Below are 22,859 nucleotides of genomic sequence, written 5' to 3' on the forward strand. Positions count from 1 at the left end.
TTCAAAGGGATTATTTTGTGCTAATCCAATAACTTGACCAACCAACAAATCAGAATATTTTCACTATTGGCTTCTTGTGTAATACATACTGCAGCAGAAAACTAAAATGTGTAAATACATCCTACTTGGATTTTTTTTTTTTTATTTTTTTGCTATAGAAATGTAAAAGAAAATTACGGCAACAAAGGGTGCATAGCTCTGTCACATCCAAACTGATGCTGGCCACTGTGCTTTGCCCCAACCTGTTGGCAGGTTCCTTTCATCTGTGCAAAAAGATGAGGTACAGGAAATTACGTCACACTTGATAATGGCTTCTCCAAACTCTTACCAAACAGAGGATAATCAAGGCTTCCCTTCATTCTCTCTATTTACTTGTGGACACTATTAAAAAGGAAACCTTAGAGCATCGGTGATCCAGACACTGTAGGACTGATGAAGTCCAAAATACAGACGGACTGCATCCAAGAGTCAACAGCTAAGCACACAACAGCAGCTGCATATTCTATGTTGAAGGCCCTGACCCCCAAAGAAATAGAAGCATGCCTTCTGGTGCAATAAGATCAAAGTTTTCATGGAGCAGCTGAACATTTTAAATTGCTGAAAGGCTGAACTGTCTTTTCACATTGTCTCTGTTATTAGATGTGAATAACAGGAAGGTTTCTTATTTCACCTGTTTTATCATTTGGATTAAAATCACTGATTCTAGGTTTGTTAAGCAAACTAGTTAAAAGCACATATCCTTGTGGAAAGGATTCTAGGGTCAAATGAGAAGAAGGGTCCATTGCATATTACCTAGGGGTAGAAGCTTACATTTTTGCATTTCTCCTACCTTCATACCATGGTCCAGGATTATTTGTTCATACAGAAATTGTTTGTTCTATTGTTACATGTGCATTTGGCATGAAAAAATAATAACTGTGCCATAAAGAGAGAAAGTCCTGACTCTACCCCAGAAGGTCCATGTTTGTATAGTGCAATGAGAGACTAAAAGAATCAGAAGGAGTGGGAGTGAGAGGCATTTGCCAGCTTGTCCATCCAGGAAAGATGGAGGTGGTTTGAACTGCCACCATGCAGACACTCGGAAGTGTAGGGGTGATCCTGACAGGGTCAGGGCAATGCCATGTTAAGGACAGGGAGCTAGATATGCATGCATGGTCCATCTCATACAACAAGATTAAGCTGAGAAATGCTGGAGTTTGGGCTGTGGGACTAAGGAAGTCCCCCCTAGACAAGCAATGTGTCCTACTCTTTCATAACCAAATTTCACCTTTGGGGAAGTGAATGAATCAATCAGGCTCCCACATTTGCCATGGAATGAATAGGGCATCAACCTCTTACCATGACTAGAGCATGAATGAGCTTGGCTGCCTCCCCATTAGGAAGAACAAATGGCCAGTTGGTGCAGGTAGAAAAGATATTGAACAGATTTTTTGGGATGACAAAAAGAAAAATTAAGGGTCACAGAATCTTGTTGATTTTGGGTTATAGTTGGGCAACTATTTGCTTAGTAATACCCAATTAGGTGCCATTAAAGTTGATGCTTTGTTCAGTTTAACAGGACGTTTAGTAATGGTTTAGGGAAGTCAGTGTAATCATTTAGTCTGGCAACTCACCAGTCATAACCTCTTACTGAATTGACATCTGTGGGTTATCAGGGCACAAGGGCAGTTAATCTGGTAGTTATTATAGAGAACTAAAGCTCTGAGCTGTTAATGAGCTACTTCCTGTGCCCAGCGTACCTACTGTGTGACTTTGAGCAAGTTACTTAACCAAGCAGTACTCCTGTGTCACCCCTGAAAGGGGAGAATTGTGTTCATTGGGTTTATATGACCAACATAGAAACAAAGAGGTAAAAATTAAATTAAAAAAAGGTTACTAGTTATATCTTGCATAAAGGAACTGAATCTGGAAAGTGATTGAGGGACAGGTACTAATTTAAGGCAGGTTTTCTACACCTCAGACAGCAGAAACAATATGCTAAGGGATGGCAGTAGATGTCATCTTTGTACTCAAGAAAATGTAATTATGACAGGTCAAATGGCAAGCATAGCACATACGTGCTCTTGCTCAGAAATCAGTGATGTCTTAGATCAGCATTATCAGCATGTGTGTGGGATACTGTGGTGAGTGAATTACATATGGTGCAATGTAATTCATCAATTTCCGGGTATTGGTCATTTTTGCATAGCTAGGTTATGAAAGATTCACTTAAAGACCTTTGACAAGTTTTTTCTCTGAGGCAGAAAACCTTTTTCCTAACTATCTGTTCAGGTGAATAATGACAACATAGGGTGCTCAGTAGTTTTGATAAGCAAGGGGAGGTACCTCTTGTTGCTTCCACCTTTCCAACAGAAATCAGTTAAAACAGGAAGAGCAAATAACAATTGTGCATTTTATTCTACAGTCTATGTTTTACAAATGTCATGAATCATTTTTTATATCTGCAATAGTATGTTATACTGGCAAAAAAAAAATCATCACAAAGAACAAAATTAGCAGCTGGAGGACATATCCATTATTTTACTTCTATTAAAAGAAAAAAAAAATTAGACTTCTTTTGGAATGCAATGTAAAGGCAGTTCTTTTGATTAGTCTAATTGCCTGCTACAGGTCACATTTTATACTTCCTCCCAGGATACCAGTTAAAACAAAAAGACATGTGCTGACATAATTTATAAATTATAATATTGTTGACAACAAAGTGTTGCACAGTAACAGAATGTCTTATGAGTTGTATGAATGTTTACTGGTTGCTAAGCAAGTGATTACCTACAAATGACTGGTGCCAAAGCCATGGCTAAAAACTCAATGCCAAGAAATGCATAATAGTAACTTTTGGGAAACTGACCACCCAAAGAAACTATTTTATTGATAAAACACCACTAAAATTAAGCACAGTAGTCTGGGATTTGGGGAATCATGTAGATAGTAACCTGACTTTCGGCCAACATGTGTCTAAGGTGATAAGAAAATCATTCTGTGTAACTCAACTTATAAGTAAGAGAATGGCATCTAGGTCCAGGTAAGTCACTGTGCCACTTTACGCAGCCCTCATTAGACCATTGGTATAATGCCATCTTTTGTAGGTACTTAACCAGGCACAGGAAACAACTGTATTGTCCACAGAAGTTCCTCACAAAAGGAATACAAGGCATAAGCACAGTGTGCCTCAAAGCCCTAGCTCCATAATTTGTTTCTACAGACTGCTGAGAAGCGATTTATGACTGGTATACAAGGCATCCTTGGATCCCACTTTGATGGACCTTTGCAAATCCATAAAATGAACAGTGCCAGAACCACTAGATCTAAGTATTTAAACTTTTCTTAGAACTTGAATAGGACATGTTGGAGGGATAGGTATGTATCTCAGAGAATCCCCATTCCCTGGAATAGACTTTCTATCCATGTGAAGCAGAGCTCTTCCCTCCCCCTGTTCAAGTGCAACCTGGTCCAGTAGATAGGAAATCAGAACTTCAACCCTGGTCTGATACATATGTCACTGATGGACAGAGACAGCCATTACATCATGCCCTAACATACACCCCTTAAAATAACTTCTAAGACACAACAACTTGTGGGATGCATTTGAGTTTCTTGGCTAGACTTATAAAGGCCTTAGATGTCCTTCTATTCTCATGTTGCAGTATTTATAACTGTAGGGAGGTTGCTGCCTGCAGCACCGGACATCTGGCCAGTATACCAAAGTCTTAGGAGCAGGGGTATGTGCTACATTACTTGTCAGGGCCATAAACTGATGCCTGCTATAAAAGTGACATCTGCATGTACCCCCTTCAGAAATGCTCTGCCTCAGTGATCTATGGTCCTCTGATCGCCAGCTATGGGAATCAGTTTGTTCATTTGTTTCGGTCGCTCAATACACATAAGTACCACTTTGGGTTTTTTGTTATCTTCTTTTTGCTTTTCAATGTACATGTAAGCTAGGATGGTGAAGTGTGCTTGTGGAAGACAAATTCCACATAAGAACATGCATGCTTATTCTGTTTAGGTGAAGGCCATGACCATATGTCTTTCAATATTTCAAGTCTTTTGTACCTAAAATGCTTTGCAGCTGTCTGGCTGCCTTAAAACTTTACTTCGAAAACCAGAAGCTCTGGCATCTAGCATTAGGCATGGAGGGTGTGGCAGGTACCTCCAATGACCTGCTTCGGAAGAAGGCTGAGAAAGTTAGGCCTGATGCCCATGCTGCAACTCAGGCGTCCGGTGAGACTCTCAAGGTGGATGTTAGCCTAGGGTCTCATCAGATGCCCATTTCACAGCTAGAACTAGGAACCATGGTGGAAGCTGTTTCGTCGGAAATGTAGAGTTCATCCACTGAGGTTCATCAGCCATCAGCTCCTGATGGCAAGGGGGAATCATGGCTCAGGGCATCAAAGGGCCCTACTGTAGCCTTTTCATCCTCCCAGGCATCGGCCTCTAAGTCAGCACATCCTTCTACTCCTCTAAAGAGGAAACAGAAATTAAAACATAGGGAATATAGAGAAGCTGAACCAGCTCCTGGATGGGAAGTTTTTTCCCAAAATCTTTTCAGGGCCTTCCAGGCCCTCCAGTCTCAGGTACCTCTACCAGCCCCTACACCTGTGCAAGCCTTAGAGGATTCAGAGAAGAGCTGTCTTCCTCTGATGAATCACTTACCTATTGCCCCTAGATGGAATCCCCCAAGGGCATCATTATCCTTGAGGAGGAGGACTCTATTGTCCTGAATATCCAGGAGAAGAATTCTCCTTTGTCTGATGAGGGAACATTTTAAGTGGCAGGCCTCAGATGTCTCCGAAACAAAAAAGATATACTTTGAATTATTGCAGATGGACCAGCCCTCTTCATCTGCAGTCCCTCCCCTGCTTCCAGCCTTTCATGATGCCTTTCTGGCTGCATCCCAGAACCCTGAGTCTCAGCCCCCAGCTTCCAAATGTCCAGATAGATTTTATAAATTTCCTCAGGATACACAGCTTTTATTCAAGAACCCCCCTGCAGACCCTACTGTCATTGCAGTGTCAACAGATAAATCATCCAGACATCTGCCCTCCACCTCTCTGTTTCCCACTGACAAGGACAGTAAGTTTATGGATAGACTAGGGAAAAATGTATATACTTCTTTCACTCTAGCCATCAGAGCCCTAAACTATCAAACTCACATGGCCTAGGTTAATTTTGGATACCCTTTCAAAAGCCTCTGCACTGATTTCAGATATGCCAGACTCTCCTGCTAAGTCACAACTCGCCGCCCTGCTCTCTACCACCTCTCAGGTGACCAGGCACTCCATAAAGTGCAGTTATGATGTGGTAGAGGTATCCTCCAAATCTGCAGCCTCAAGTTCTGTCCTGAGAAGATATTCTTGGGTGAGGTTATAGCCCCTTCTCATGGATGTCCTCTGCAGAGCTCCTTAAATTCCTACAGGAAAGGGGCAAGGAGCTACAAAACTTAAAGCATTCGTTAGTCTCTCCTATTCCTGGGTATCATAGGAAATACCCACAAAGGACCACCTTTGTTAGGAGGCAATCATCTCATTTTAATGCCGCACAGTCTAAGGGGTGGAGGCAACCTAGGAAACACTCCACTTCTAAACAACCTTCCACCTTCACTCCAACTCCCTTTTGGAGGCAGCCTGACCAGAACAGAGCCCTTCCACTGTGACTCAAACCCATTACCCAACTCCATTCCTTTATCCCTCCAACTCACCCTTTCCCTGCCCTCCTGGTGGAAAATAACCTTAGAGGCTTGAGTCCTTTCCATCATCCAAAAAGAATACTTTATGATTTGGTGGACACTTCCTCCCTTTCAGGGGACACCCCACCCACCTACAAGTCAGCTTCATTTCTTCCCCCCAATTTTGGATCAGCTGCATACTCAGGGCACCATAGAAAGAGTACCTCCACAACAGATAAACAAGGGGTTTTACTCCAGCATATTTTTGGTTCCAAGAAAAGATGGCCCTTGGAGGCCAATTCTGAATTTGTCTGTAGTCAATCTATTCCTCAGGGTGCCTACCTACAAAATGCTCACCTTGCATCTCCTCCTACCCCTCATCCCTCACCAAGCCTTCATGGTATTCCCTGGATCTGAAGGATGCTTACCTTCATGTTCCTATTCACTCCAGCTACAGGAAGTTCCTATGCTTTTCTATGGGTTTCTTGCATTTTCAATTATCTACACTGCCATTTGGGCTCTCCACAACCCTTAGAGCATTCATAAAGTGCATAGCTCCAGTTATTACCCACTGCAGAGTGCAGGGCATTCAAATATATCCATACCTAAATGACTTCTTGATTCTTCAAAAGGATTTCCACACCCTATGTCACCACCTAGGCATGGTGTCCAATACCGTGGCAAACCTAGGGTTCACTGCGAACCAGGAAAAATCTCACCTGACACCCACTCAAGACCTGGTTTTCTTGGGGTGCAGGATAAAAACAGATCAGATAGCAGTCTTCATTCCTTGCCAGAAGGTGGAAGCCATTATACATTTCTTCCAAACACTCCTTCCTCTCCAAACCTTATCAGCCAGGGAATTCCTGAGGGTCCTAGGCCACATGGCATCCTTGATGCCCATGCTTCCCTTAGCAAGGCTGCATATGTGAAAATTTCATTGGGAGCTGAGGAGTCGGTGGAACCAACATTCACACTCCCTGGATACTCCTATACCTCTCCTCCCATATCTGAAAAAAGAACTGTAGTTGTGGATTGCAGCCATATGCCTTAATCAAGGTATATCTTTGCAGATTTCTCCACCCTCACAACAAATTTTCACACATGCTTCAGACCTGGATTGGAGTGCAGTCCCGCAAAACCACAACAAACAAAACATAGTTCAGGGAGAGTGGTCCTATCTCAAACAAAGGGACAACATCAGTATCAAATAAATGAGGGCCCATCTCCTAGCCTTGCAAACCTTCCACCCAGTTCTTTTACCAGGCACCCTAAAAGTTGTCACAGACAATACGACTGTCCTGTGGTATATCAACAAGCAGGGGGGACAAGGTCCTACCCAGTCTGCAGCCTGGCAATTTAGATTTGATCCCTGACAACAGAACTGTACATTCACCTGCAAGCAGTGTACATTCCTTCAGCAGAGAATGTGATGGTGGACACTCTCAGCAGAACCTATGCAGCCTCTCACAAATGGATGCTTCACAGGGAGGTGTTTGTGGAGTTTATTCACAAGTGGGGTAATCCTCAGGCAGATCTGTTTGCCTCCTCCCAGAACAGGCAGATGCCTCTGTTTTGCACAAGGGATCCACATCCACAGGCTTGGAGGGTGAACACTTTCTCTTTTTCTTTTGCGGGGATGTATCATTATGCCCCCCACCTTCACACTGATTCAGAGAGTCCTGAAGATTCAGAGGGACAAACCAAAAATCCTGCTGGTGACTCCCTTTTGGCCAAGACAGCATTGGTTTCCCCTTATTCACCTACTAGCCAAGGACAACTATCACAGGTTACCCCACCAATTCGACCTACTCACACAAGACAGGGGGTCACTCATACACCCTCAGGTGCTCAACCTCAGACTCATTCTATGGATGATGAAGTTCTGATCCTCTTCAAACACCTATATTCAGAGGACATACTCAATGCAGGAGACCACGAAACCTAGTACCAGTAGAAATTATGTGTCAAAATGGAAAAGATTATCCAGGTGGTGTCAAAAGAAAAAAACAGGACCCCTTTCTTATTCCTGTACCTATGGTCCTTTCTTACTTGTGTGAGCTTCTATATTCAGGACTGACTTACTCTTCTGTTAAGGTACACTTGTCAGACATTTCCACCTGACTCCCTTTGGTTCCTCCCTTGGCATTCAGAGGTAAAACTATTCTTAAGAGGGGTCCTCCGTATCAGACCCCCTCAAAAAATGATACCGCCTTCATTGGACCTTAATTTTGTCCTTGAAAAACTCACACTTCCTCCCTTTGTACCAACTCACTCAGCATCTCTGAAACTATGTACTTGGAAAACCATACTGCTGGTAGCCTTCACATCCACCAGGAGGGTCTCAGAAATCCAGGCCTTGATGGCTAACCCCCTTACATCATCTTCTATAAAAATGGGGTCTCCCTCAGCACTAATCCCTCATTCATGCCTAAAGTGATTAATGAACTGTCCTTGAATCAAGCCGTTAACCTCCCTGTTTTTCTCCCTCAAACTCTAAATCCATCTGAAAGAACCCTACATTCCTTGGATGTTCATAGACAACTTGGGTATTACCTGGACAAGACCAAATCCATTAGAAAGTCTGAGCAGCTGTTTGTCTTTTTTCACCCAAGGGCCTTGGGGAAGGCAGTATCTAAACTATGCTATATCATCATGGATTTCTAAAGCTATCTCTGCCTGTTATTCCTTTCATGGAAAGGTTTTAACTATCAATGTGAGAGTGCATTCTATTAGGGCAGTTGCCTCTTCAGCAGACTTTTTCAGGGTGGTGGACTACACTTCCATACTGGTAGTGGAGACCTAGTCATCATTCCATACCTTTACCAAGCTCTACAAGCTAGACTTGGTCTCTCAAGCCAGAGCTGGGTTTGCTAGGTCAATTTTATAGGGTCTCATAGACCAGACCCTTCAAACTACCTCCCAGGTTCATACCTAAAGCTTGGGTACTCTCCCTACAGTTATGAATACTGCAACATGAGAATAGAAGGACATAGAATAGTTGTGTAAGAACTTACCATAACCTTAGATGTCCTTCTCTTCCATGTTGCAGTATTCATTCCCCCCTCCAACCCCCTCTTGTTCTGTTTTTTCCATCTGGAGTGACTTTCCCTACCTTCTCTCCATCCAAACAGGGCACAGTAATGGGCACATACATTTAGTAGGCTCCTTTGGCCTGGTGCCATATGTGGATATGAAAAGCTTCCTTTCCTTGCACCCCAGGGGTACTACTGTATGCGGCAGTCATTTCTGAAGGGGTTATGTGCAGACGTCAGTTTTATAGCCGGCATTGGTTTATGGCCCTGACAAGCAACGTAGCATGTACCTCTGCTCCTAAGATTTTAGTATACTGGCCGGATGTCCGATGCTGCACGCAGTGACCTTCCTACAGTTATGAATACTGCAACATGGAAGAAAAGAACATCTAAGGTTATGGTGAGTTCTTACACAACTATTCTTTGTCTTTAGCTTACTGTATACCTATGAACCTATGAACTAAACCCCCTTTCAGACCTATAGAGTCACCTAAGGTGTCTGAATTTGAACCTATACATACTTTGACATACAAATTGTATAACAAATTTGGCTTGTTAAGTAGGTCTTACATTATAGACTCCTAGTGTTTACTTAATGTTTGTGTGATGACTGTTTATTTCTAACTGTATTAAAAATGCTTGCATAATAATACTGCAAAGCAAGGGTTTTCACATGGTTACGTATTTGTTGAATCATGTGCACCTTGGAAAATTACATGAATTGCCCCCCAGATTTACTAATCTTCCATGCAGGACTAGTCTACTCCTGCATGGAAGTGGCCATTTAGGAGGAGGATGGCAGCGAGCTATGCATATTAATGAAGGCGTGCTGCCTGAACCCTAATCCTTACGAGTGCAGGGTCCGTGTCTAAGAGCAGAGCTCTCACAATAAGCATGCCCCTGCAAAGTAGAACTGTAGAAAGTGTACATAAATGAGCGAGACCACTCATAGGTGTCTGCATATCCCCACCAACAGTCCCCCATGTGTACAACAGCAACAGGACATAAAAATAAAAAGAAGTAGCCCCCTTATTCATTTTTAAAACCCCAAGTACAGCTAACCGTAGGTGCATGGGTATGCCCATTGCTTAGCTACAGTTAAAACAGCTTAAAAGGCTGAAGAAGATAAAAAGGAAGATATATGCAAATGAAGCAGCACAGCAATAGTGTAGTGGTCAGAACATCTGCCTAATGAGCAGGCATTCCCGGTTCGAGTCCCACTGCAGCACATATCATGTTCCATGTGAAACCTGTATACGAATGTTTATTTACATTTTATTGCTGTACAACCTCCTGAATAACATTTAAATGTGAAATGGAGTACTGCATTAAACGCACATGTGAAGAGTCAGTACCATAATGAATAAGTCAGCAGTAAGCAGGCGTAAGCACAGATGAGCAGTAGTGAGCATGTGTAAGCACCAGTAAGCATGTGCAAGTGCGTTTGCGCGGGGTGAAGCATCGCTGACACAGATTAAGCAAAGGAGAAGCTAACTGGGTGTAAGACACTGTGACCAGATGCCAGCAGTGATTATTTCTGCGCAAACCCACTTACAACTGCTTGAAAGTGCCTTAAGCACACCGTATCCAACTGCCGGTGTTCTGCCCAGCAACAAAACAAACAGTTTCTGCAAGGCCGGAACGCAGGACCATGCACACCATACACGAAATGATCTACCACTAAGCCATGCCAGATATGCAGAAATTGTATGTTGTCAGAAACATAACCCCAGCCCAGTCAAGCAACAGTACAGAGAATGTATACCAACAGCTAGATGGACGTGTGTGTGCAAATATATCACTATCTAAACGGATACAACATATCTATAGATGTAGTCACATATATAGACATATATATAGAAATATCCAGAGATATATACATATATACAAATATATAAACAGATATACATGCAAATGCTGACAACTAAACATATATATGTCAACAGCTATATGTCCATATATACACATCAAGTGACATATGTACGCAGATATATGTCTCCGTAGGTATATTCCAACATAGTTAGAAATATGTAAGCAAATAAATATACCCACAGAAGTATATATGGCCAGACATATGTAGACACCAATGGTAGATGAACAGAAACATATATGTTCACATGCACCGTCAATGGGCCTGAGAGGCCCCAAACAATATACGTCATGTACGAATTTGCATACCTCCCCATCCAGCCAAACACGTCTGCCCTGCAAGACACTACCAAGCTCATAGCATTGTACATCTGTCATTGAACTAGGGAATTAAATTAGCCCTCTGTCATGTTTCAAATGTCGACATCACATACCCCTGTCCCCCACCCACTAGGCGGGCCAGCAGTACAGGCACATACAACCCAGGCCATCCCCAACCCATACATGCATAACCCAAAGTTCTGCTTCCACCCACTCACAACACACACGCAGCCACCATCCCTACTCTGGTTATTGGCCCATAGCTACCACACCACCACACATTGCCCCCCCCATTCCCCTCGAGATCCATCCCGTCTGATGTTCCGACCCAAGTATCCTAGGTGTGGCACATGCCATAGACCATGCACATAGCCAGGGGTACCTATGTAACCCTGGGTGTAGACGAAGGTCGAATACCCAATGTGTGGGTTGTCCTGCATGGGACGAATGTATTCCTGGTACTAACTATAGATGTCACATGTGACTGTGTGTACAGTAATGGATTCAGTCGTAGGTTTCACAAAGCATATGTGGCACACAAGGTTGGCCGGTATGCACACGAAACACAGTATCCAGCAATACCAGTCAGCAGTACAGAATATGTAGCTAAATATTTAGAGGTATATGTGTTTGTATAAATACCCATAACTGTATAGATATATACCTCCCCCTCTCTGTACTACAAATGTATACATACATAGATCGAGATATAAATAAATACACACACATATACATATATACATATGCAGACACCCATACATCCACATGTTTTATATTTATATATATATATATATATATATATATATATATATATATATGTATGCAGACGTACACATATGTATATGTATTATATATAAGAGTGTGTAGCTATACAAAGATATATAGCTATGATAAGATACAGCATGTAAGAATGACATATGTTCACAAGCCATGTCAATGGAGGTGAGGGGGGTCCAAGCAACAAACGTGCAACACGTAGCATGACCCCCCCCCCCAGCTGGACACGGGAAACATACAAACAAACTCACAAACAATGTAAACAATCCACTGCTCCCCAGACCACAGGCAGGATGCAACTGGGGGGGGACAGAGTGGACCCAAGAAATCTAATCTTGGAACAGAGACAGGAGCATCCCTTGCGGGACACCCCAAAAATTGTCTTGTGATAGGAGGAAGCCCATGCAATGACCTATCAAGGTGGGGCGTGTACATACCCGGACTTCAAGGGTGGGAAAGCCTGATGACCCATTGGTCGAGACAATGTATGAGATGGGTCCCGTGAAGTGGAGAGTGGGCAGTGTGGAATGGTGTGTTTAGACCCGACCCGCACCCAGAGTAAGGATGAGTGCTGTAGAGGAGGTGCAGGTTAGGGAACTATGGGTATGTAGTTATGGGTCTAGGTGTGCACAGGTGTTTGCTGGAGTGGGTCAATTCTGACCGCCCCAAGGATGTAAGCAATAGTGTTCATTGGGCAGAGCCACCGCGCAACGAGCAGCCATTCCCGCTATGAGTCTCACTGCAGCCCAGTCTAATTTACATGTCAAAGAACGGTATAACCAGATGTATATGTAAATATGTAGAGGTATGTGTGTATATATACCCATAACTACATGCAGATATACCTCTCCCTCTTTGTAGTACAAATGTATACATAGACAGACATATATATATAAATACCCACATATAGATACCTACATATGCAGACACCCATACATCCATATGTCATTGTGGTTCCCATTCAGAAGCCTGAAACATCATAAGCCTGAAAATCAAAATCCTGAAACCAAAAGCCTGAAAATTCAGAATCCTGAAAACTCAAAATCCTGAAAGCCCAAAATCCTGAAACTCAAAATCCTGAAAACACAAAATAGACATACTGATGTCATTGTGGCTTTGCTATTGTTAGCCCTGTGGTGTTAGGTCATGCGTTGGGGTCAGGTAAGTGTGCGGTTGGTTTTATTTTAGGGTTAGGGGCGGTTTAAGTGAGTTAGGGTTAGGGCCCAAGTTAGGCATGTATGCAATAGTAACAAATATTGGGGTTAGGGGCGGTTTAAGTGAGTTAGGTTTAGGGCGCGGGTCAGGTGAGTGTGCGATAGTGACGGACCTTAGGGTTAGGGTTAGGGTCAGGGTCAGTTGGTAGATATTAGTGTCTTTATAGTGACATATTAGCATTATTTGTGTTTTCAGGATTTTGAGTTTCAGGATTTTGGTCTTTCAGGATTTTGGGCTTTCAGGATTTTGAGTTTTCAGGATTCTGAATTTTCAGGCTTTTGGTTTCAGGATTTTGATTTTCAGGCTTATGATATTTCAGGCTTCTGAATGGGAACCGTCATTGTATATATATACAAAACCAAAAGTTCAAAAACACAAAACTTTACATGCCCGACAAACCACAATCCCAACAATCAACAAGACAAATACCTTTTCCGTAAAACACACATACAACACAAGCACACCAAAAACCTTACAAACCTACACTAAACCTTACATACACAATTATCTATGCACTAACCTTAACCCAAACCCTAACCCTAAGGTCCATCACTATCGCACACTCACCTAACCCGCGCCCTATCCCTAACTCACTTAACCCGCCCCTAACCCTAAATTCTGTCACTATCGCACACTTACCTTACCCACCCCTAACCTTAAAGTCTGTCACTATCGCACACTTACCTTACCCGCACCCTGATCCTAACATCCGTCACTATCACACACTTACTTTAACATGTCAGTATTCTCAGCGTCGGGATTTTCAATCATCGGGCATCTCCATTGTCGATCTTCCGGTGTCGGTTATCTCATTGTCGGCATTGTCAGCGTTCTGTGTTTTCAGGTAGACCTATATATATATATATATATATATATATATATATATATATATATATATATATGTGTGTGTGTGTGTGTAAATATATACAAATATATAGATAGGATATGATACAGCAGTTAAAAATTACATATGTTCACAGGCCGTACCAATGGAGGTGAGGGTCCAATCAACAACCATGTAATACATAGCATCAACCCCCCCCAGCTAGACAGGTGAAACATACAAACACACAATAAAAGTATACATACCACTCATACCCAGGCGACAGGCAGGATACAACCAGTGGGAGAGACCCGCCAAGTCTAATTTTGAAACAAACACAAGAATGGCCCTTGTGGGACAACCCAAAAATTCTATGCATATTCGGGTTTCCTGCCATTAGACAGATGTCTAATTGCAGGGCACGCATGTTCTCGGAGTACAAGGTTAGGGAAGCCTGATGACCCATGGGGCGAGACAACATACATGATGGGTCCCGAGAAGTGGGGAGTGGGTAGTGTGTACTGGTGTGGCCAGACCCAACCTCCACCCGGAGTAAGGAAGAGTGCCAAAGAGGAGGTGCGGGTAAAGAACTTTGGGTATGTAATTGTGGGCCTAGGCGTGCAGGTGTTGGCTGGAGTGGTTTTATGTGGACCGCCCCAGGGATGTAAGCAATATTGTACTTTGGGCAGACCCGACATCTAACGAGCAGCCACGCTCGGTATGAGTCCCATAGCAGCAATGTCTAGTATACAGGACAATTGAGCAGAATAACCAGATGTGCCATTGCAAACCCACTAAATGACATTAAAGAACACATGGTCGCAACACACCACTGTAGGCATGAAGCCAAACTAACTGGCATCACAAGGTATTACTGCTGTTCCCACCCGCCCCCAGGGGTGTGAGTGTCCAGACCTTCCCCAAATGCAGGGTATATACACAGCTGTCGCTGTAGAAGAAATGGCCAGCTGTGGACCTTCCTGTCAGCCATCCTGCACATCCCTGGACATGTCCCCTACTATCAGCCTCTCTGTGTGGCCCAATAACACCACTTACCTATCGACCCCTGTTGTATTTGTAGTGATGTTCACAGTCACAAGTAGGTGACACCCTCCACACAACTGTATTGACAGAATCTGGAACCCCCAACCCAGGTGTATTACCACAGCTGTCCCAGACCATACATGTAAATAACACATGAAGGGAAAAACCCAAGCACACATGGATCACCACCTGCTCACCACCTGGCAAAGTCCACCCCCCCAGCACTCCATACCCCTACACCAACTACTGACACTGACACCTCTTATCCTGCCTTGCATACATATCCCAACACCCTGCAAACCTGGACTACTGCTCACCCACCAATCAGTCGAATGGCCTACTATACAGTTAAGATGTCCCCCCCTCCACCTACCCGCCTACACCTCCACTATTCACATCTACTGTAAAACACAGGTATGGCATAACAAAATCTAACCTGAATAACTGAGTGTAACCTATCCAGAAATGCTAAACTGGAATCCCACGTAACCTTACACTGACCTTTGTGTACAGTCATACCTGACTTAAGCATGTATAATACCAGCATGTTCATGAAGTAGCATGGGGGTATGTGGCAGCAAGCGGGAGTACGCCTGTTTGTGCGGTGATAAGCAATTGCCACACTGCTTAAGCAATGTGGTGGTCAACCCAGTGTAAGACACGGTAAACGGAGGGCAGCAAGTCTGCGTCTAGCGCACACCAGCTCATACCCGCCCACACTATCCCCTCAGTGCCTTACGCACGCCACAGCCCACAGCCCTTGTCATTGCCAGTAACAACATAATCAGCACTCCCAGGTCCCCCCCCCTGCACACAATAATCCAAGAGAATTACCATGAAGGCATGGCAGATATATAATCAACTGCTGTTATCACAAAACATATTATCCGGCACAGTCAGTCAACAGTATAGGAAATGTATGTAAGTATGTACATTAATACCAGCAAACATGTGCACAGTGCTCAGTCACAGTATTCTGAGCAGTCTATGAGTACCAATGAGCAGTGCCTGTCCACGCATACTGTGAGAACAGTAGTCTTGTATAATACTGAAGAGAGGAATGGAAAACTGGCCACGGCGTGGGGGTGTGTTTCATCCATGGAAGTGGGAGATAAGGCTGATCTGCTGTGTGTGCAAACTGCTGCTTCTCAAAACCCTGACAGGATGCTATCAGTGGGAGAAACAGTGTAGACCAGTTAAGTGTACTCGTGATACAACAACAGGTCCATCCCTGCAATACACTACCAAGTGTTGGTGATCCCATAACCAGGGCCAGTGGCAACATGGGCACACAGTGTTACCTGTACTACATCCCACCACCTGTATGATGTCAGGCTGTTATTGGTAACATATCATGCAGAACATTCTGCCTCCCATGTGGAATGTATTATGTGGATGCCATCAACATTACCAGGCTTCAGATACACAGATATGCAGATACAGGTGTGTGTGTATATATATATATATATATATATATATATATATATACATATACATGTGACTACACATACACATTCAGTTATATGTACAGTACGAAACAGCAGTGGTAGGTGCACACAATATGGAACAGCCATTATGCCTACAGTTGAGCCCTGAACAACTGGACACTGTATGTGCCACCCATACAAATGACAATTGTTGCCTGTAACATACACCCACAGAGAGGTCATAGGCGAAACAATACCCACAGGTTTGCTGACATGGTAACCTGTCATCATGTACTATTACAGTTCTACATGCCATGCCCTGTAGCAGTTCAGACACTGACAACTATATCAACAGAGTGATGCTACAGTGGACTAGTTGCACTCATACAGTAGGCTGGAAAAGTTCACAGCTGTTGCTGTCCAGGCAAAGCCATTCACATTGTACAATAGGAAAGACACACTGGGCCACAGGATACCTAACAATCGACAGTATGTACTCCAGGTGTATAGTTCAGCAGCCTCTATCTACACATTGCACAAACACAGTAGGTGGTATAGACGTTTAATGACCACATGGGTTGTAACTGCTACATAACTGGGCATAACTGACACCATCAAGTGCACACCAATACACAGAACAGTTTGTATGACAGGGGGCAGTAGTCCTGCAGTACCCAGATCTATGACAGTAATGTGTCTGTAGTAATTTAACTCATGCTAATATTCATGCATAAAGAACTCATCCATGCTAATGTTACTTCTATATCATTCTCAGATGATTTAAACCTCTGTATTAATTTAACCTTGTACTACTGTTCTCAACTACTAAACATGTAAATATGCTTTACATCCTTCTCCAAGCTGCTGTTTAACTTTTGTTTAGTTTTTGCTATTTTTTATGTAACATTTGCTTAGTTTGTTTCTGTTTCCACTATGTATTGTATTTCATATTATGGAGCTTGTACTACATATTATTGGAGCTTTTCTCCTCAGGCCTCCACTGAAAATGGGCTCTTTGAGCCAAGTGGACCTCCACGGTCATCAAACTGGAAATAAATAAATAAAATAAAATGTATATAGGTGAGGTATATGGTACTGTACATCCAGATACCTTAAGGCAGCTCAGCCCTGATAACCCCATATTTTGTAGTAGACTAGGGCTTTTCTGGTGCTCCCCCCAGACTCAGTTATACAGAGCCATATACCACTGTTGCATACACTGGGCTCTGCAGTGCATGAGGGCAGACATGCATTGTGTAGGTGGTGCCCACACATATATGGCCCCAGCCCCACCATATGTGAGGGGTTTACAATAACAGTGGACTGATGGCAGACACGGCAGTGTGTTATACTCCCAGCCCACTATGGATCAACCACCGACGACATGACATATGTGCACAGCTTGGTATGTAGGTGATGGACAGAGGTTGTAATACAGGCACATATGTGGACAACTATTGCCATACACTATGCAAGGTGCAGGTGCTACAGGATAGTCTGTAACAGACCCTTAGTCAGGGAATTGCTGGTATGGACGACCATGGATGTAGCCATGTACTGGTAACACACAACACACACACTGCCAGTGTATTATCTGACACAAGACCTGTGGGGTGGACAGACAAGGCATGGTAGGCACAGCTCTGGCCAGCATGAGGGTAGGCCCACAGTTGTGTGCTATGCAGATGGACTGCATTCCATGGCACACTAGTATGTACACCCACACCCTGTAACACCAGTACTGTACAAAGCATAACACAACTCCACTCGCAGTCTGTCTGTACTTCCTGATCCTCTTACAAATATGTGGCTGCCCTGAGTGTGCTGGTTCTCCTGTATGGGGTATTGCTACATGCTGTCGGTAGCACTGCTGCCCACACACAGGATGGATACCCATCACACAGGAGATGTAATGGGACCACGCACATTATGTGGAGATCAGTAGTTGGTGGTTGCCATGACAGTGTTAAATGGATGTAGTACACATGTGTAATCATATATCTGGCTATCTGGATATGTAAATGTACATATATTCCCACCATAGTTCCTGGACATGAAGTGTAGGCCAACTCCAGCCTGTATGTTGTAGTTGCAGGGGATGTCAGGTGTCTCTAGCAGATATACTAGTAGGCTATTGCTACTGTCATTGGGACTGTCTTCAAAGGTCACATCTGCTCATAACATGTTTGCCATTGGTTACTGAACTACATCCAAAGGACATCAGTGTACAGTACTGCTGCTAGCATGTAATGCCGCTGTGGACTACAGCAGAGATATTGGCCAATATTTGTGGGGGTCTGACACAGTCTGTACATTCCAGAGGTATACACGTACTCCCTTAGTGCTACACATGTGTACCATGCCTGACAATATGTATGTGGATGGTCATGTAGATGGGTATGACACATGATGACAGGTATATAATGTCCACCATAGGTCATGCATTCACACACCCCTGCCTGGCCTGTAACGGTATGACCATTGGTGCAGGGGTGCCATGGCCACATACTACAAAATAGGTATTGACATACATCTGCACTGCATCCCACTGCCCTGTCTGACATACATGACTGTTACCACGACCAAATGAACTGAACCACTAGTAAATTCCAAGGTGACCTCGGTGAGATCAATAAGCGTTCCAAACACTGTACACCAAGCGGAAGACTTTATTGCGGAGATGCAATACCAAGACAATAAATTACATGGATAAAAGTTAAGCGCTTTCACTCATAAGTATGAGCTTCTTCAGAACAAAATCCATATAAACGTTCTCAAAACCAACACACAAACATTTCACTGTTTAAATACTAAAATTGGCGCCAAAATAAAACCAATTCCTTTCCTTAAAGGTGTATTGCAAGTTGCGCATGTTTTTAACAATCAAATCAACTTCAATACAACCTTATTAATACTTGAAATGAATAAACCATCTCCTGAACATATTGTGTTTGCTAAATATATATATATATAAAATATATGAATAAACAACTAAACTGTAAAGAATTGTTAAAAAATGTTAAAAGCATCTATAAAAAACATTGCTTAACCATTACTAAGTATTCCTAAAAAGTGGCTGAATATCAAAACACAAATGCTTACAAATTTATAATAAATTATGTACAAATGCTAATTCATGCATGCTAGGGAACAAAATTTTAGAAAAACCATAATCAATTAGTTTTTAACTAAACATATAAAAATATAAAAATTGGATGGTTTGGAAACCACACAATTAAATATAAGTGAATTGATTATATACATCTTAGTATGAGATACACCTAAAAGGTTAATGTATATATATATATGTGTATATATAAGCTATAATGGTTCAATAAACTCGAATAATTCCAACAACTCAAACCAGACAAATTCATCTACTATCCCATTCTAAAATGGGCTTACAGGAAATAAAATCATTAAGACCTGGTGGATTAGTAGCATTAAGATATAACTGCCACCAAACTTCCTTGAAACTTAAAAGTTTCTTTACATCCCCACCTTGGGGGTTACTGTAGATTATATCCAAGATTCCAAATTTGAATTTATGATCTATACCCATCCTCTCTACATGCCTATATAATGCGTTGTTACTATCCTTTTGTGATATGCTGTAGATATGATCATATATTCTCTTCTTAAAATTCCTTTCAGTTTTACCTACATAGTAACTAGGGCATACCTCGCATGTGGCAATATATATAACCAACCTAGTATTACAATTACCGTCTTTCAACTTTATGATTGTACTAAAATTGTTGACAATATTTACTTTGTCTGCTTCTAAAATAAATTTACATTGATTACACTTGCCACACTTCTTAGTACCTTTTAATGTTTGCTTCATCCTTTGGTTTCTGGGATCTTTCTGAATGTGATCCTTATGTTCTAGGAGTTTTTTTATGTTGTCTCCCATTTTATATACCACCCCAGGTCTATTTCCCACCACTTTATCTATATTGGGATCAGAATTCAACACAAACCAAAATGTTAACAATATCCAAAATATGATCTGACATAGGATTATATGTCAATATAAAAGACTTTTGGTATATATTACTGTTCTTACCTAAAACAAAATTTATAGGTTCCTTCTTACCAAACAAGTCAGAGCCTAACAGGGGTTTATATTTCAAGCCCCATTCATTTAACACATAATTGCCTATATTTTGTAACATAGATAATGGATAGTTTCTTTCCCTAAATAAACTAGTGATGTATTTAATTTCATCCTGCAACACTTGTAAGTTAGAGGTCATGCGAGCAGCGCAAATGCATTGTCCCTTAAAGATGTTCTGTTTCATTTTTACAGGATGAAAACTTTCATATGCTAAGTAGTCATTGGAAAAAGTCTTTTTCCTATATATTCTCGACTGCAAATTGTTATTGTGCACGTAAGTATAGGTATCCAAATACGCTAAACCCTCATTATTCATACTATGTGTAAATTTCAAAAATTTACTGCTGTTGTTCAAAAATTCAATAAAGGAATCCAATTCAACTTTAGAACCGTCCCATAGGATATAAATATCATCCAAAAATCTTGATTAGTGAAGGATTTTGCTATAATATGTGCTAGGAAATAAACTTGTTTCCTCCCAATCCACCATGACCAAATTAGCAAATATGGGTGCACACGCTGCTCCCATTGCTACCCCTCTTGTCTGTTTGAAATGTTCTCCTTCAAAATAAATGAAATTATTGTTCAAAACCATATTCATAAACTCCATTATAAGGCATATTTCATCCCATGTAAGGTTTGCATATTTCCTTATACTGTTACAAAATGCATCTAATCCTTCATTTTTGGGAATACTACAGAATAAGTCAATCACATCAATTGTGACAAAACAGTTTTCTTTCTTCCATTTGTTTACTGGGTATTTACTCAAAAATTCCCACAAATCTTTAACCATATATGGGATGTTGTTGTAAATATGCTTAAGTTTAATGTCTATATATTTCCCAATATAGTATGTTTTATGATCGTCTATGTGAGCTTAAGAAATTCACCAGGCAGATCAATTTGGATATATTTTTTCATAATAAACCAGTAGTTAATAGAAATTTAAACCAAGTAGGGGGTGAGGGTCAGATGAAGGAGAATGACTTTTTAAAGAAAAGCTCTTTTATACCTCCATATCATCCAAGAGTGGATGTTTATGAGAAAATAGTGGCCAAAGAGATGTATTCATTATATCATAACAGGAAAGCCTTGGAGGTTAATAGTAATTTAACTGACCAAGAGAGAAGCACTTTGGATGCTTTAATGTACAACTCCAATGTCAGAGTTATGAAGCCTGATATGTTTAGTTAAAAACTAATTGATTATGGTTTTTCTAAAATGTTGTTCCCTAGCATGCATGAATTAGCATTTGTACATAATTTATTATAAATTTGTAAGCATTTGTGTTTTGATATTCAGCCACTTTTTAGGAATACTTAGTAATGGTTAAGCAATGTTTTTTATAACTGCTTTTAACATTTTTTAACAATTCTTTACAGTTTAGTTGTTTATTCATATATTTTACATATATATATTTAGCAAACACAATATGTTCAGGAGATGGTTTATTCATTTCAAGTATTAATAAGGTTGTATTGAAGTTGATTTGATTGTAAAAACATGCGTAACTTGCAATACACCTTTAAGGAAAGGAATTGGTTTTATTTTAGCGCCAATTTTAGTATTTAAACAGTGAAATGTTTGTGTGTTGGTTTTGCGAACGTTTATATGGATTTTGTTCTGAAGAAGCTCATACTTATGAGTGAAAGCACTTAACTTTTATCCATGTAATTTATTGTCTTGGTATTACATCTCCGCAATAAATTCTTCTGCTTGGTGTACAGTGTTTGGAACGCTTATTGATCTCACCGAGGTCACCTTGGATTATACATGACTGTTAGGCGAGGTCTGGCAGCGGGACATCTGGCTAGTATCTGCACATGACATCCCACTTGGTAGGTACACTCAGCTGCTAGGCATATCGCAATGCACTGTGCAGGTTGCAGGCAAACTGGCTCAACACTGGCCTACACCTCCCTAGGGGGAATGCACATGTACCTGCATATACAGCAGGCTCCACAGGCATGTCGCAGCACAGGGTAGGATACACCTCTGTGAGAGTGCATATCCACAACCAATGTGAACACAGCCACATAGGTTAGCTAGCATGGTATGACAGTATATGGACTATGTGTTTGACACCATCCTCATATATGCCACTCACAGACTGCCCTACATATACTGGCCTGCTACACAGTTAGATCTGTTGGCTGTCTGTGGTATGGGATACGTGTGTTTATGGCCCTGCAAACATGTACGCCACTACAGTACCATACAGTGGGGCTGCATGTAACATCTGAGAGTAGGGGAACTAGTACAATGTCATCTACCACAGTCTGTACACAGGCTATGGTACATATCAACACTACACACACTGTCGACATTCACCATAGGTGCACAGACCTCAGTACTGTATGAACATCCTCAGAATGTGAAGGTAATGTAATATAATGTAACCCCTACTGTATATAACATGTGTAGCAGTTAGATATATCAGTGGCCTGTTCTCAGATATGATGCCACAAAGTATGGTGTACAGCACATGTGCGCCACTTCATGCACGACATATGTACAAAGGTTGACAGAGGTGTGGCTGGGAGCACATACACAGGGCCAA

At 41.8% G+C, this 22,859-nt stretch overlaps 1 protein-coding gene across 1 annotated transcript in view; it reads left to right on the top strand.

Moving 5' to 3' along the window:
- Nucleotides 1–22,859, top strand: part of LOC122804857 (solute carrier family 15 member 2-like) — a 1,359,362-nt gene that overhangs the window by 653,842 nt on the left and 682,661 nt on the right. The window lies entirely within an intron of this gene.

The sequence above is a fragment of the Protopterus annectens genome, chromosome 6.part0 (assembly GCF_019279795.1).
Source record: "Protopterus annectens isolate FY-2018-M chromosome 6.part0, PAN1.0, whole genome shotgun sequence".
Classification (NCBI taxonomy): domain Eukaryota; kingdom Metazoa; phylum Chordata; order Ceratodontiformes; family Protopteridae; genus Protopterus; species Protopterus annectens.